General features: G+C 40.2%; 1 long non-coding RNA gene across 1 annotated transcript; it reads right to left on the reverse strand.

The window, feature by feature from the left end:
* Positions 1-3,221: 3,221 nt before the first annotated feature.
* On the reverse strand, positions 3,222-4,637 carry LOC145770298 (uncharacterized). The gene is made up of 3 exons (XR_014289141.1): positions 4,624-4,637; positions 3,657-3,792; positions 3,222-3,318 (listed from the first exon to the last, which is right to left on the reverse strand). It is a non-coding gene; the product is annotated as an uncharacterized LOC145770298 (long non-coding RNA).
* Between the last annotated feature and the right edge of the window lie 7,997 nt (positions 4,638-12,634).

Below are 12,634 nucleotides of genomic sequence, written 5' to 3' on the forward strand. Positions count from 1 at the left end.
TGTGTGATTTCGGATTTAAGTTAAATCGTAAAGAATTATAAGTGTGTACAAAAATTCAGCTTTTTATCCCAACTCACTAAATCAAATCATACGCAATAAATAAAAATACAAGAAACGATTGCAAGCATGGTTGAGGCAGGAAGAGGTGGGATTGTAGGAAAGCATTGAGCGGCCCCTACACTTGTAACCAGGGTTGCCATACCGTCCTTATTTCTAAGATTTGTCCTTATTTTGAAGGGCCAGGTCTTAGAAAACTTAAATGTCCTTATTTTCGACTTGCGTTCTTGTTTTGTCTTATTTTCAACAATCACAGAACTTCGATCGTTTACCTCTGGTATCCGGTGTTGCATAATATTCTAAAATTAGTCTAATTAATTTCCTCTAGTCATCAGATTCTTCAACACCAAAGTATGAGTGCGTCTTCTTGACCTGCGATCGATGCCAGGCGAGACCTCGGCACAGATCACAAACTTTATTCTTTCCTCTATTCAAGAGAATGGCCTAGACATAAAACAGCTGTCATCCTTTTGTGCCGATAAAATAATTAATGCACCAGTGAATTTTCGAGGATCACAGCATAGTGGAAAAAACAACGTCTTCTCTCGTCTCAAAGAGCAAACATTGCATCTGATCCCAGTCGGCTGCCCTGCTCATATTTTGCACAATGCAGCAGAGAAGGGATCAGAGCGCCTCACACTTGACATAGAAACAATCAGGCTGAAGATTGGTAGCCACTTCAAAAGCCAAACTGGTAGCACGATGAGGCTCAAGCATTTCTGTGAGGAGCTTGATAGAAACTACTCGACTCTACCAACACACATGCCGACTCCATAGACCACTCATGATGCTGTACTTGAGCGAATGATCGATATCTGGGAACCACTCAAAGCGCATTTTCTTTCGCTGAAATATCTACCATAAATATTGGAGGATTTCGTTAAATCAGAAGAGTCACTGATCATCGTATCATTCCTCCACAGCGCTTTATTGCTCTTCAATAAACCACTGTTACTCCTGCGAAAGTCAACTGCATTATTTCCAGAACTGGCAGAGATCATTGAATTTTTCAAGATCAAAATATTGCAACGCCAGAGTTCAGAGTTTTTGCATAGCAACAACAGACAAACTACTAAGCATAGTCGATGAAGAGCATGCTAAAGTTGTCAAAGCGAGCTTCCAGGAATTCTACACCATTACTTTGGAATATATCAACAAATGGTATCGATTTGAGAAGCATCCAACGCACATCAACTGGACCCTGCTGAAAGATCAAGCAATCGAGTACGAGGAAGTCAAGTGGTTGGCGAAGCAAGTTGATTCACTAACGGCAATGAAAGATAAGCTGTTCGATGAGGTCTCGGCTGCTAGAACTCTGCTCAAGAAGATTCCAGATGATGTGTTCAGCAAGGATGAACCTGATGTCAAGTGGATGAAGATCTTTACCGGAAACAACTCATTTCCGCTGCTCTACATGCTGGTTAGCATCATTTTCTCCTTTCCGGTCAGCAATGCGTTTGTGGAAAGAGTGTTCTCTCTTGTTTCGGCGCAGTAGACCAAGGAAACAAACAGACTTAGTGAAATGACAGTCAAATCTCAGCTCCAAGTAAAGATAAACCTATACCTGAGCTACGGTGAGATCCATGAAGCAATTTCTAATAACAATGAGTTGCTGGAGCAGATTGTTTCTGGCAAAAAGTATGGAATGTGATACAACACGGCTCGTATAAATACAAAGTATGTCCAAAAGCGTTTTTTAAATGCTAATCTAATTTTTGGTTGTCCTTATTTTTGGGTCCATGTTGATGGCAACCCTGCTTGTAACCAATAGCTCTTACTATATAACTATGCCTACCAAGTGATACTGCCTGATGTGTTGGATTCCGCATAGTTTTCTAGATTTTTTCAACGTTTTGTAACCGTCTGAAAGGTAGTTTCATAAAAATACTCTCAATGTATTTTTTACTGTTTTTTCGATGCAAAAAAGTTTTTGTACCATCACGAGTCAGCAAACATTAATTTTGTTTTAGAAAATAACAGTCATACAGTAGCAGTAGTAAAAATCTGCAAAGTAGGCTATAACATATCAGGCCGCATCTCCAGGTATATATGCTTGTAAAGTAGGGCCTAAATCAAATATAGTTATTACTATCTGAATCCTTAACAGCCTGTTTTACCTGATAGGATCATCAGAAGGGTCTTATTCAAATAGAATCCAAATATTATTCAATATTCAAATAACATATATCCAAATAGAAATAAAGTAGGCCTATGTGCGCATAATATCAAAGCTTCCTAGTGTATAAAATTTGCAATTTCTTCCATTTAAAGATTGTTGTATTGTTCAAAAAATTTTAGTGCAAATTAAGGCATAATTAACACAATAATAAAACATAACATAATTAAAGCAAATTACAATATCTACAGTACAATGCAAATGATCAAACTTCTAAACACCAGCATTGGCATTTTTTAACCCTATTCGGACTAACGGGTGGACGGGTTCCGTCAATACCTAAACCTTTCATCGATTACATAAAAGCTACTGGCTTAAATTAACTTTCAAGGAGATTATGGCGAAGACATCAGACAAATTTAAAAAAAATTGACTACTCTTTGCACAAAAGCAATAGCAAAAAACTGGTATAGTATGTGTGTCCATTTAAAATTTTAATCACTTTGTCAATAATTTTGCTCTAACTTTACGAAAAAAGCAATCTTGTAACGTTTTTATACCAAACGTTATTACAAAATGAAAGTGCAGATGTAATAAGTCCACACGTCAGGCCATTAGCTGACAAAAATAGCTTGGTCCGAATAGGGTTAAATTAAAAAAACAAATTTAAGCAAGAACGCTTCTTTAATCTCTGATGCAATAAGCAACTTTTAATCATTTGTTTCAGCTGCCAGTTTTTTGTTTATTATAAATCTCATTCCACTTTTGTTTTTGTTGTAATTATTTATATTTGTAAGTTTGTCTAATGTCTAAACTCTTCACATCGCATTCATTTACAAGGCTAAATAAGAACTAACTTTAAATGTAATTTTCGAAAGAGGAATCAGCCTCTGACCTGCCGATTCAAACATTTTACCAAAATGGACATTCTATAAAGTAAACATAAGCAGGTTAAATCCGGCACAAATAAAATCAAATCCTATACACATAAAAACTGGTTTATTGTCAAAAATGCAGAGAACAACAATGATAAGTTTGAAATTAAAAAGTGGTTCCTTGATTTAGCTGCTCTTCATTGACTGGACATTCTGCTTGGACAGAACTGAATTCTTTACTTGTGAAATTTTGCTGAGCTCGAGGATTTCCTTTTGAAAATAAAAAAGTTCATCTTTAAAATTTTTTTCATTGTTTATCTTATTATTCAACAAATGAAATGATGTCTTTCTAAAGGCAAAACTTTTCCATGCTCAGATATTGAGCTTCGGAGGAATGAGAAGATAAGGATCTTATCACACTCAGCTTTCGTTGGAAGCCAGTTACATCTTTTAGGCTGCCTTTCCTTCAGCACTTACGCCAGCCCAGTTTATTACAGCCTGGTTAGAGGTGAGGGGTGTACAACAACTGTACATCAACCAGTTTAAACCGAGTATCTAAACAGGTCCGCATTATTGGAAAGCCAACGCCAAGCAAATAATCTACTTACGGTTTCACACACAGTTTCGATTTCCATCTCTACATCATCAGCACCCGACGGGGGTGTTAGTTTCTTGGTTCGTACTATGTTGGTTTGAGGCTCAGAGATTGGAGGATTCTTCATTTTACCATTTGAACGACTTTCACTAAAGACACAACACATGAACTTCGAAGAGTGCAATGCTTGGCAAGTCCACGATTACAAACGTGTTCGAAAACGGATATGAAGAGGGAGACCTTCGCCTTGTTTATCTATAGGCCTACAATTTTGGTAAAGATGTGACTTTCTTCAACCATAGACAGATAAAACCAAGCAACCACACGGCATTTAACATAATACATTAACCTGAACAACTAACTACGAACGTTTTCGGCCAGCAGCAAACAACTATGTTGCTTGTTTGTTGGTGTTTGAACAACAAGCCATCCTTGGAGTCTTTTAGAGTTGTACGTAAATGTTTCACCGAATTTGACACTAAAATCCACGAGGCTTTGCTCATAAAATTCTGCAATCTTCGTTTCAATACGAAGTTATTTGCTGCAGGCGCTTCCTATCTGCTTAACGTCTTTTTTAAGTCGTCATATAATGCGCTTTTTGCATCGCGGAATTAAACGCCACGTGATGTGCCTTTCTCCCTGCTTTGCCGTTTCATTCTTATGCATTTTGTTTTTCAATTCATTGTGTAGATCAGTTATTTATTTTCAATGTAGATGCAAATTCAGTAAATTTGCGTTACTTGAAAAAGGCTAACATGAGTATGGCAGAAAACGTTTATAGTTGATGTTCACTTTAATGTATTATGCTAAATGCCGTGTGGTTGCTTGGTTTTATCTGTCTATTGTTTATCTAAGCTATATTTCAATCACCAAACATACGCCTTGGATACATTACTCACTTTATGTGGCATAGCTACTGGATCAAAGGCTGATGGAGCAACAAAACATTGGCTATAACGGTATTCCGAAACACAACTTACTCTTTATTTTTGAAAATCATTGGTCTTGCCTTTTGAACAAACATACCCAGCAATCCTTGTCGTACAACGTACATCAAAAACAAAAAGAAACCTGCATGCAGTAGTATTGAAATGCTGCAGCACAAAGCCTGACTTATCAAAAAATTAACTAATCACATGACCTCATAACTTATTTATTAACTACTCTGAAAATATTTTGTTTACAGGAAAATACTGAATGCGTAAGTATTGTCGACACTTATTTGTTATTTTTAATATTATTTTGTCTTGATCACGCCATTAAGTTTGCGTTTGCTGGTTTTCACCTTATTAATTCCTGGTAGTTTATGACATAATTTTACGTTTTAATGATCAAAAATAAACAAACGCTAAACTGTAATGCAGCTGTAATGCAGCGGTTCCCAACCTTTGTGGTGCCGTGAACCTTTTATAACATTTTCCAAGTTGCGGTGACCACAAGGATAAAAATTAGTTGGGTTGATCCTCCTTCACTGCACTTTTGGAGCTCGTCGTCGGCTCCAGCTCGTGTCCGAGCATTGGTTTCGTCTTCAAATTGAATTTGGTTTTGGATGGTGATGTTGTATGTGGCTTTGGAGGCCCAGTCTATGATGGAAAAGACGTGGGCAAAAGTCACATTGTATGGAGGGTGGGGGACGTGGTAGTTTTAGCTTTTCTTTTCTAGTGTTTCGTTTTTCTTGGGCTCTTTGTATCCTGTTTTTTTTCAATAATTTCCGTGCCTTCCCCAATTCTTTTTCTCCAAAGTGATCTGTCGCTAGCAAGTAGTTCCCATGAATCCAGATCAATATTTGGAGCTAACTAGTAGGCTACTAGTATCAACTTATGGAGCTAACTAGTAGGCTACTAGGCTATATATTAAATTTGACTTCTAAATAAATAAATAAACAACACAACAAATCAACACAACAATTTGTTCAGTGAGAAGGATGTGCTTGCTTCTTTATGGCCAGATCTGAAATCCTTGGAGCAGTCTTTGCAAGAGCACAACGCAGATCATCTTCTGCATCAAGTCTGCTTCTGTATTTGGATTTGATAACCATCAAGCTAGAAAAGCCTGTTTCAAAAAGGCATGTTGTTGGAAAAAAGAGAATCAGGCGCAATGCGATCTCAGGCAGAACGAGGTATGACTGCAAACTTTTAATCCAACATTTGGTAACTGAGATTGAAGAAAAATCAGTTTTTGCTGCATCGCTGGTAATGAGTTCAATGAACTCCTCTTGTGCATTCTCAGGAACATTTTCAACTCTGATGGTGTATCGGCTTCTAGCAAGACAAATGGTGTGTCAGAGTAGAGTAAAGACGGAGTACAGTACAGGCTACAGCTATCCAACATCACGCAAGAAGTAACTCGAACTTTTTAGCTGTTGTTCTATCCTTAAATTTTTTAAGGTGTGCTAGCTGTCTCTTTGTAAATCATTTTCTTGTTTTCTTTTTATCTATTTTTGCATTACTTCATTTCTCGTGCTGTGTGCGCAGCCTTATTTTGCCTACCCTTGCAGCCTGCTGCCCCTGGCGCAGAGCCAGAACCGCCAATTGGCTGCTACGTCACTGAGCCTACACTGGCTTGCCTAGGCTATGAACTGATGCAGAAATAATAGCCTAGCTCTCAACTTGCGTCCTAGCTGCTCAATGTTTGAAAATTTAACTTTTTTCTCACAAATATTAAGAAAAATCGCGACCTCAAGTCCAATTTTTGCTTAAAAAATGCATTCTTTTTGCCTAGAGTGTTCTGGTTTTTCTAGTTACTAGACAAACCATGGTAAAATCGCGATTTTAGGCGAATTTTACGCGATTTTACGCGAATCGCGATTTACTAGACTCTAGTAAAATCGCGATGCAGTCTGTGGTGAGCTGCCCAGCAATGCCCATTGTTGGGTTAAATTTCTAAATGTCTAAACTAAAAAAACTCTAAACTTTTCAGGCGACCCCAGTTGGGGTCGCAACCCATAGGTTGGGAACCGCTGCTGTAATGTAACATTATCAAGGATATTTTCATATATTTGTTCCTAAAAATTGTCAGCATAACAATCATCCAGAAGGAATAGGTACTAGACATCACCTTATCGTGTTGGTAATTTTTTTTAAGGCAGTTTCTAATGGTATAGCTCAGGGGTGGCCACTGACTAACCAGTCAGTAATCAAGAGCTTCATCTTTCACAATGTTACTGTACTGTAACTGCAAAAAGCCGCATCATAAACATGAATATCACCCCATTTACTCACTTATACACACCCTTTTGCTCAGCTAGATTTATTGTGCATATTACTAGAGATGTGAGTCGGTTTTTGTTGCTTGTAAAAATAAAATAAATAAACAAACGTTTTTTGCACGTTTTCTACAATCTGTTTAAAATTTAAATTTTAGAACAAGTTTGCACTTCTGCTTTTCAAATATATCAGTTCCGAAATAATCCAGACTTCGATAGGTTACAAAAATAACGTTTTGTCACTATTTCATTGAAATCTTCCTTTGACTTCACCAATGATCCAAAAGAATGAGTATAGCGTGATAAAATAATAATTTCTTTACTTTTATTTAATTGTCATTTCCAAAAAGTTTAGAGTACAAGACTAAATTGGCAAATTTACGTTTATTAAATTTAACTTGAAATAACATGAATTTAACAATTTGGTGTAGTAATCTCTACCTTTTTATTGATGTGTTGACACTAGAACGGCCGAAAAAAAAGTATACCCCCAACGGCCGCTGGTGTCGAAATCGACACTTTTCGCAAAAACTTTATTTTTCCGCAAAACTAACAGTAAGAGTTCGTTTTATTTTACAGTGATAGAATTGTCTGTTACTTTTGTCACCTATTTGCGCTGTTCATTTTTTGGTTTCAGACAAAAATTATGACGTAGACTACCAGGTTTTGATCAGTTCGAAGCTTGACTGTATCTGTACCTTGTCTCTGTACGATGATCTAAAAATTCCACAGAGCGAAGACATAATTATCATAAAAATAGCACAGAGTTTTCTTATTCAGGAGAAAAAATCAAACAAACCAACAAACACTTTACGCAGTGCAGCCTGCAGCTTTTATGCAGAGCACTCCGTGACTTTCCAGTCACCATTATCACACTTCCCACTGTGGCAGCAAATGGTAACTGTATTGTTTTTGCAATCCAGCACATTTTCTGCGTTTTCTAGATGGTCGTCCCTGCTCTTCTTCTCTCTGCAATGTCGGCTTTCGTTTTAGCACATGAGCACTGAGCAGTTCTCAATCTGGAGGATATAATCACATCGGCTGATGTTGCTGTATGAACGTTTTCTGTTGTATTTCCAGACGTTTAATATAAAATAAACAATAATAATTGTAGCGATAGCCAACCAAGTGAGAAAACCATTTACCTCTTGTTACTTACTGATTCAGTGTATGAAATCAACGCAATATATAGTAAGAAAGAAACGCAAAGCAATCAACTGAGGAACGTGGTACAGAACGCTCAATTGATTACACGCGCAGTGCGGTGGTAATCAATTCCAACGTCTGTACCAGAAAACGCTGAACTGTGATTATGTAGTGACGCTGGTCACGAGTTACATATTTTCAACGTAAATAAAATGACGACTATAACACCTCCCCCGATAATTTTTATACACAAAGAAAAATATGAACAAGACACCGAATTAAACAATAACTCTCAAAGTCCGTAACGGGCCGGAGGTCTGCGGCGACGGCTCGACCTTCGTGGGTTGTGTGGCCCGAATTCCGGTACAGTCGGTGTGTCGTCCGAATCCGTTCGAGCTGAGGTGGAGACAGCGGAGGAGTCGACTGTTGGTGCAGGAGTTTCTCCCGGCTCCTGGTCCTCCGATGATGCATAGCGAGGTTGCAATTGGTCCATATGGCGCCTCCACGTCGGACCATGTGGCAGCAGACGTACCAGGAAGATTCGGCTACCCTGTCGCTTAATCACCTCGGCTGGAACCCAACGAGGATCCTGGCTCCGTCGTGGAGTGAATGATAGCGCGTAACAGGGATCTCCCGGTTTGAAATGTCGTTTTGTAACTTCAGAGGCGTCCGTGTTGTGAGGGTTTTGTCGGGGTACCACTTGAGACGGTGTGGGGAGAAGCGTGTCGATCTTGGTTCGAATCTGACGATTGTTGAGTAATTGGCTTGGAGAGTAGCCACTCGGAGTGGGCGTGCGTCGATACTGCTGCAGGAATTCCAAGACTGCTTGTTTAGGGGGCAGGGAAGATTTGCGAAGTGCTTGCTTGAACGTACGTACGAGGCGTTCCGCCGCTCCATTGGTTTCCGGATGGTAAGGGTCACCCGTGATGTGTACCATACCCCTCTCCTTACAGAAAGTTTGGAATTCTGTGGATTTAAAAGTAGTAGCATTATCGGTAACTATAGTATGGGGATAGCCGAAATGAGCAAAATCTTCTTCTAGCAGGTTGATAGTAGCTGTTGAAGATAAAGTAGTAGCATGAATACATGGGTATTTAGAAAAAGCATCAATGCTGAGTAACCAATGGTAACCCATGAATTCTACCGCATGATCTATGTGCAAGCGACTCCACGGTGCTTCTGGAACCGTCCATGATTGGACCTGGGTTTTAGATTGCGGTTGATATTCGCCACAGGTACTGCACTTGTGACAAAGTTCCGCTATGTCTCGGTCAATGTTTGGCCAGTAGACGGACGTTCTTGCCAACTGCTTCATTCTCTCAATGCCGAAATGTCCTTCATGAAGCAATTGAAGGACGGAAGGACGAAGTTTGGACGGGATGACCACTCTGGAACCGTAAAGTAGACATCCGTAACAAGTAGAAAGAGAGTCTGCGTACTTACGAAACGGTTCGACCGGGTCTTGTGGAGAAGACTTGGCCGGCCATCCTTCATGAATGAAACGCATTACCGTGGAAATGATAGGATCTTTAGAAGATTCTTTACGCAGTGAGGCGGCATTTGGGGTCTGGACCTGCAAATCCAAAGCATCGATAGCGCAGACGATATCAATGTCATCCGCACTTTCCTCTTCATCGAAGACTTTATCCCCTCCTGCTGGTAAGCGACTCAAAGCATCAGCGTTTTGATGATCCTTCGTCTTCCTGTACTCAATAGTGTATGTAAATTGCGACAAAAAAGAGTGCCCAACGAGCCAAACGATTTGCTGCCAAAGAAGGTGTCGATTTAGTCGGGCCAAAAAGACTAAGCAATGGTTTATGATCTGTGACCAAAATGAATGATCTACCAAAAAGATATTGATAGAATTTCTTTAGCGCAAAAATTATCGACAAAGCCTCTTTTTGAATTTGACTATAGTTTCTCTGCGAAGCTGTTAATATCTTTGAAACGTTTGCTATAGGCCGTTCTGTGCCATCTGGGTAACGGTGAAACAAAGTAGCACCGATGCCCACACTAGAAGCATCACATGCGATACCTACCGGAAGTGACGCATTGAAATGTGTAAGAACCTCATCAGTAGATAGATGATGCTTCAGCTGAGCAAAAGAGTTTTCCTCTTGTTTTCCCCATCTCCAAGGAATGTCCTTTTTCGTGAGATGGTATAGTGGTTCTGCTACAGTAGAAGCGTTCAACGGTAGAAACTTCGAATAAAATTGTAAGGAACCTAAAAACGAACGAAGAGAAGATACGTCAGTGGGGGAAGACATCTCCAGTACGGCGTTTACCTTGGGACCTTTGGAGATGCCCTGCCTGGACAAAATGTGTCCGAGATACTCTACCTGAGGTTGTGCAAACTTACACTTGTCTTTCCTACACCTCAGGCCTTTTGAGTGAAGTCGATCGAGGAGCCGTCTAAGATTCTGGAGATGCTCCTCAGCAGTAGTGCCACTGACAAGAATGTCGTCTAGGTAGACTGCGACCCCTGGAAGGTCGGCTATAAGGTCGTCCATGATCTTCTGAAAATAACCTGGAGCAGAAGATATGCCAAAAGGTAAAACATTTTGTAAAAGTACGCCACGGTGAGTGCTTAATGCGAGTCGTTTTCGACTGTCAGGACCAAGTCGAATCTGATTGTAGGCATCAGCCAAGTCTATCTTGCTGAAACCGTACCCACCACCCAACTTTTGCATTAAGTCTTCTGGTAAGGGTAACGGGTGACGATGGGTTTCCAGGGAAGGGTTCACCGTGACTGAATAATCGCCACAAATGCGTAACTTGGCCTTCGCTTCTGAAGAATTTGAACGCTTACGAACTGGAACAACCGGTGTGCCCCAATCGCAAAACTGAACTGGTGTCCATACACCACGTGCAATGCCCGAATCATAGGCTTGTGCTAAGTCCTCCTTTAGCGCGAAAGGTACAGGCCTAGGTTTGAGAAAAACAGGTTTAGCATCAGACTTAAAATCTATGTCTAGTTCATAATCTCGTAAGCACCCGAGTTCAGGCTTAAAAACATCTTTGAACTCGTCACATAAGAGGGAGCATGCTTTCTCCAGACTCTTATCAGGCTTGTCGTATGACTGGATGCTCTGTAAAGTAGAACAGTTAGACAGAAGGAATTTATCGATAGAAATTCCTAAAGACGAGATTGCATCACGACCTAGCAAGTTCAGTCCTTTGACTGTCGTGACTACAAAAGGAATATTATCTGACCTTCCCGTGGAAGGACAAGTTACCTGGGCCGTGAAAGAACCCGTGATTGGTACTAGATGCTTGGTAGCAGATTGGAACTGCGACACTGGTGCTTGCAATTGAGGTGCGCCTACCCGAGTCCAGACGTCGTTGGAAAGGAAATTTCCATTTGTAGCAGTGTCCAGTTCTAAGTGTGTGGTTACCGAATTAATGGAGATCGGTACTTCCAACTTTGAATTTCGAGGTTTTCTGCAAGAACTAGAAAGCATGTTAATTTCCTCGATACAATTTACCTTAGAAGGTTTGAACTGTCTAGCTTTCTTTCGACAAACACTCTGTAAGTGTCCCGTAATATTGCAGAAATGGCAAGTGGCTTTCTTAAACCTACAGTCATTGGCGTTGTGGTTGGAATTACCACAGCGATAGCATTCTTTATTTTTAGAAGAAAAGAAAGTACCTGTAAGTTGCCTAGTTTTTGGAGGTTTACTGATGGTCCTTACTTTCGCAACTGGTACTGGTGGAGTGCCGTAAACAGTTTCTTTGGCCACCTTGGCTGCCTCTTCGGTTTCTGATGCAACCTCCACCGCACGTTTGAAAGTAAGTTCATCAGCTCTGATTTTGAATAACGCCTTAAGCACCGCCTCGTTACCTATTGAACAAATAAAACGAGTACGTAAAGCTTCGTCCAATGGATTTGAAATGGACGAGAAGTCACAGGTGGCAGCTGCCTGGCGTATGCGGATGGCTAGTTCTTGAGCTGTTTCACCGGGCTTGCGCTTCATTTCGCTCCAGAAACGGAATCGCTCCCTCACGATGAAGCGTTTTGGGTCGAATTGTTGAGCCATGTAGTTTGTAATTTCCGTCATGGTGAGATCGTTGACTTCTTTTGGGTTTGTTTCCTGCGCAGCCAAATTTGTTAACATTTTGTAGATTGTAGGTGATTGATTGGTGAGAAAAACCTGCGGCATTTTGTCTTGTGCGACTGAATGTGCTGCTACAAAGGTGTTAAACCTCTTCCAATAGTCTGCCCACAGTTCAGTGGTGGCATCGAACGTTACGAACTTAGGTAAAGATACCTGTTGTTGTATTGTTGTTGGTTGTGGTCTTGAAGTTTGGGCTCGTATTTCTCGTAGTTGTTCAAGGTGGCGCTTTTCTTGGTTGGCAATTTGATCTTGATGACGTTGTTCTTGTTCTTGGTGACGTTGTACTTGTTCTTGGTGACGTTGTTCTTGTCTGGCAATTTGCTCCTTCGTCTGGCGTTCTTGGTTGGCAATTTGTTGTTGCAGGACTTCGATCAGTTTCTCCATGTTTCTAAAATCCTGTAGAAATTCTGTAAAGAATCCTGCCGGCGACGCCAGTTAAAATGTCTGTTGTATTTCCAGACGTTTAATATAAAATAAACAATAATAATTGTAGCGATAGCCAACCAAGTGAGAAAACCATTTACC

This window comes from Aplidium turbinatum, chromosome 5, assembly GCF_918807975.1.
Source record: "Aplidium turbinatum chromosome 5, kaAplTurb1.1, whole genome shotgun sequence".
NCBI lineage: Eukaryota > Metazoa > Chordata > Ascidiacea > Aplousobranchia > Polyclinidae > Aplidium > Aplidium turbinatum.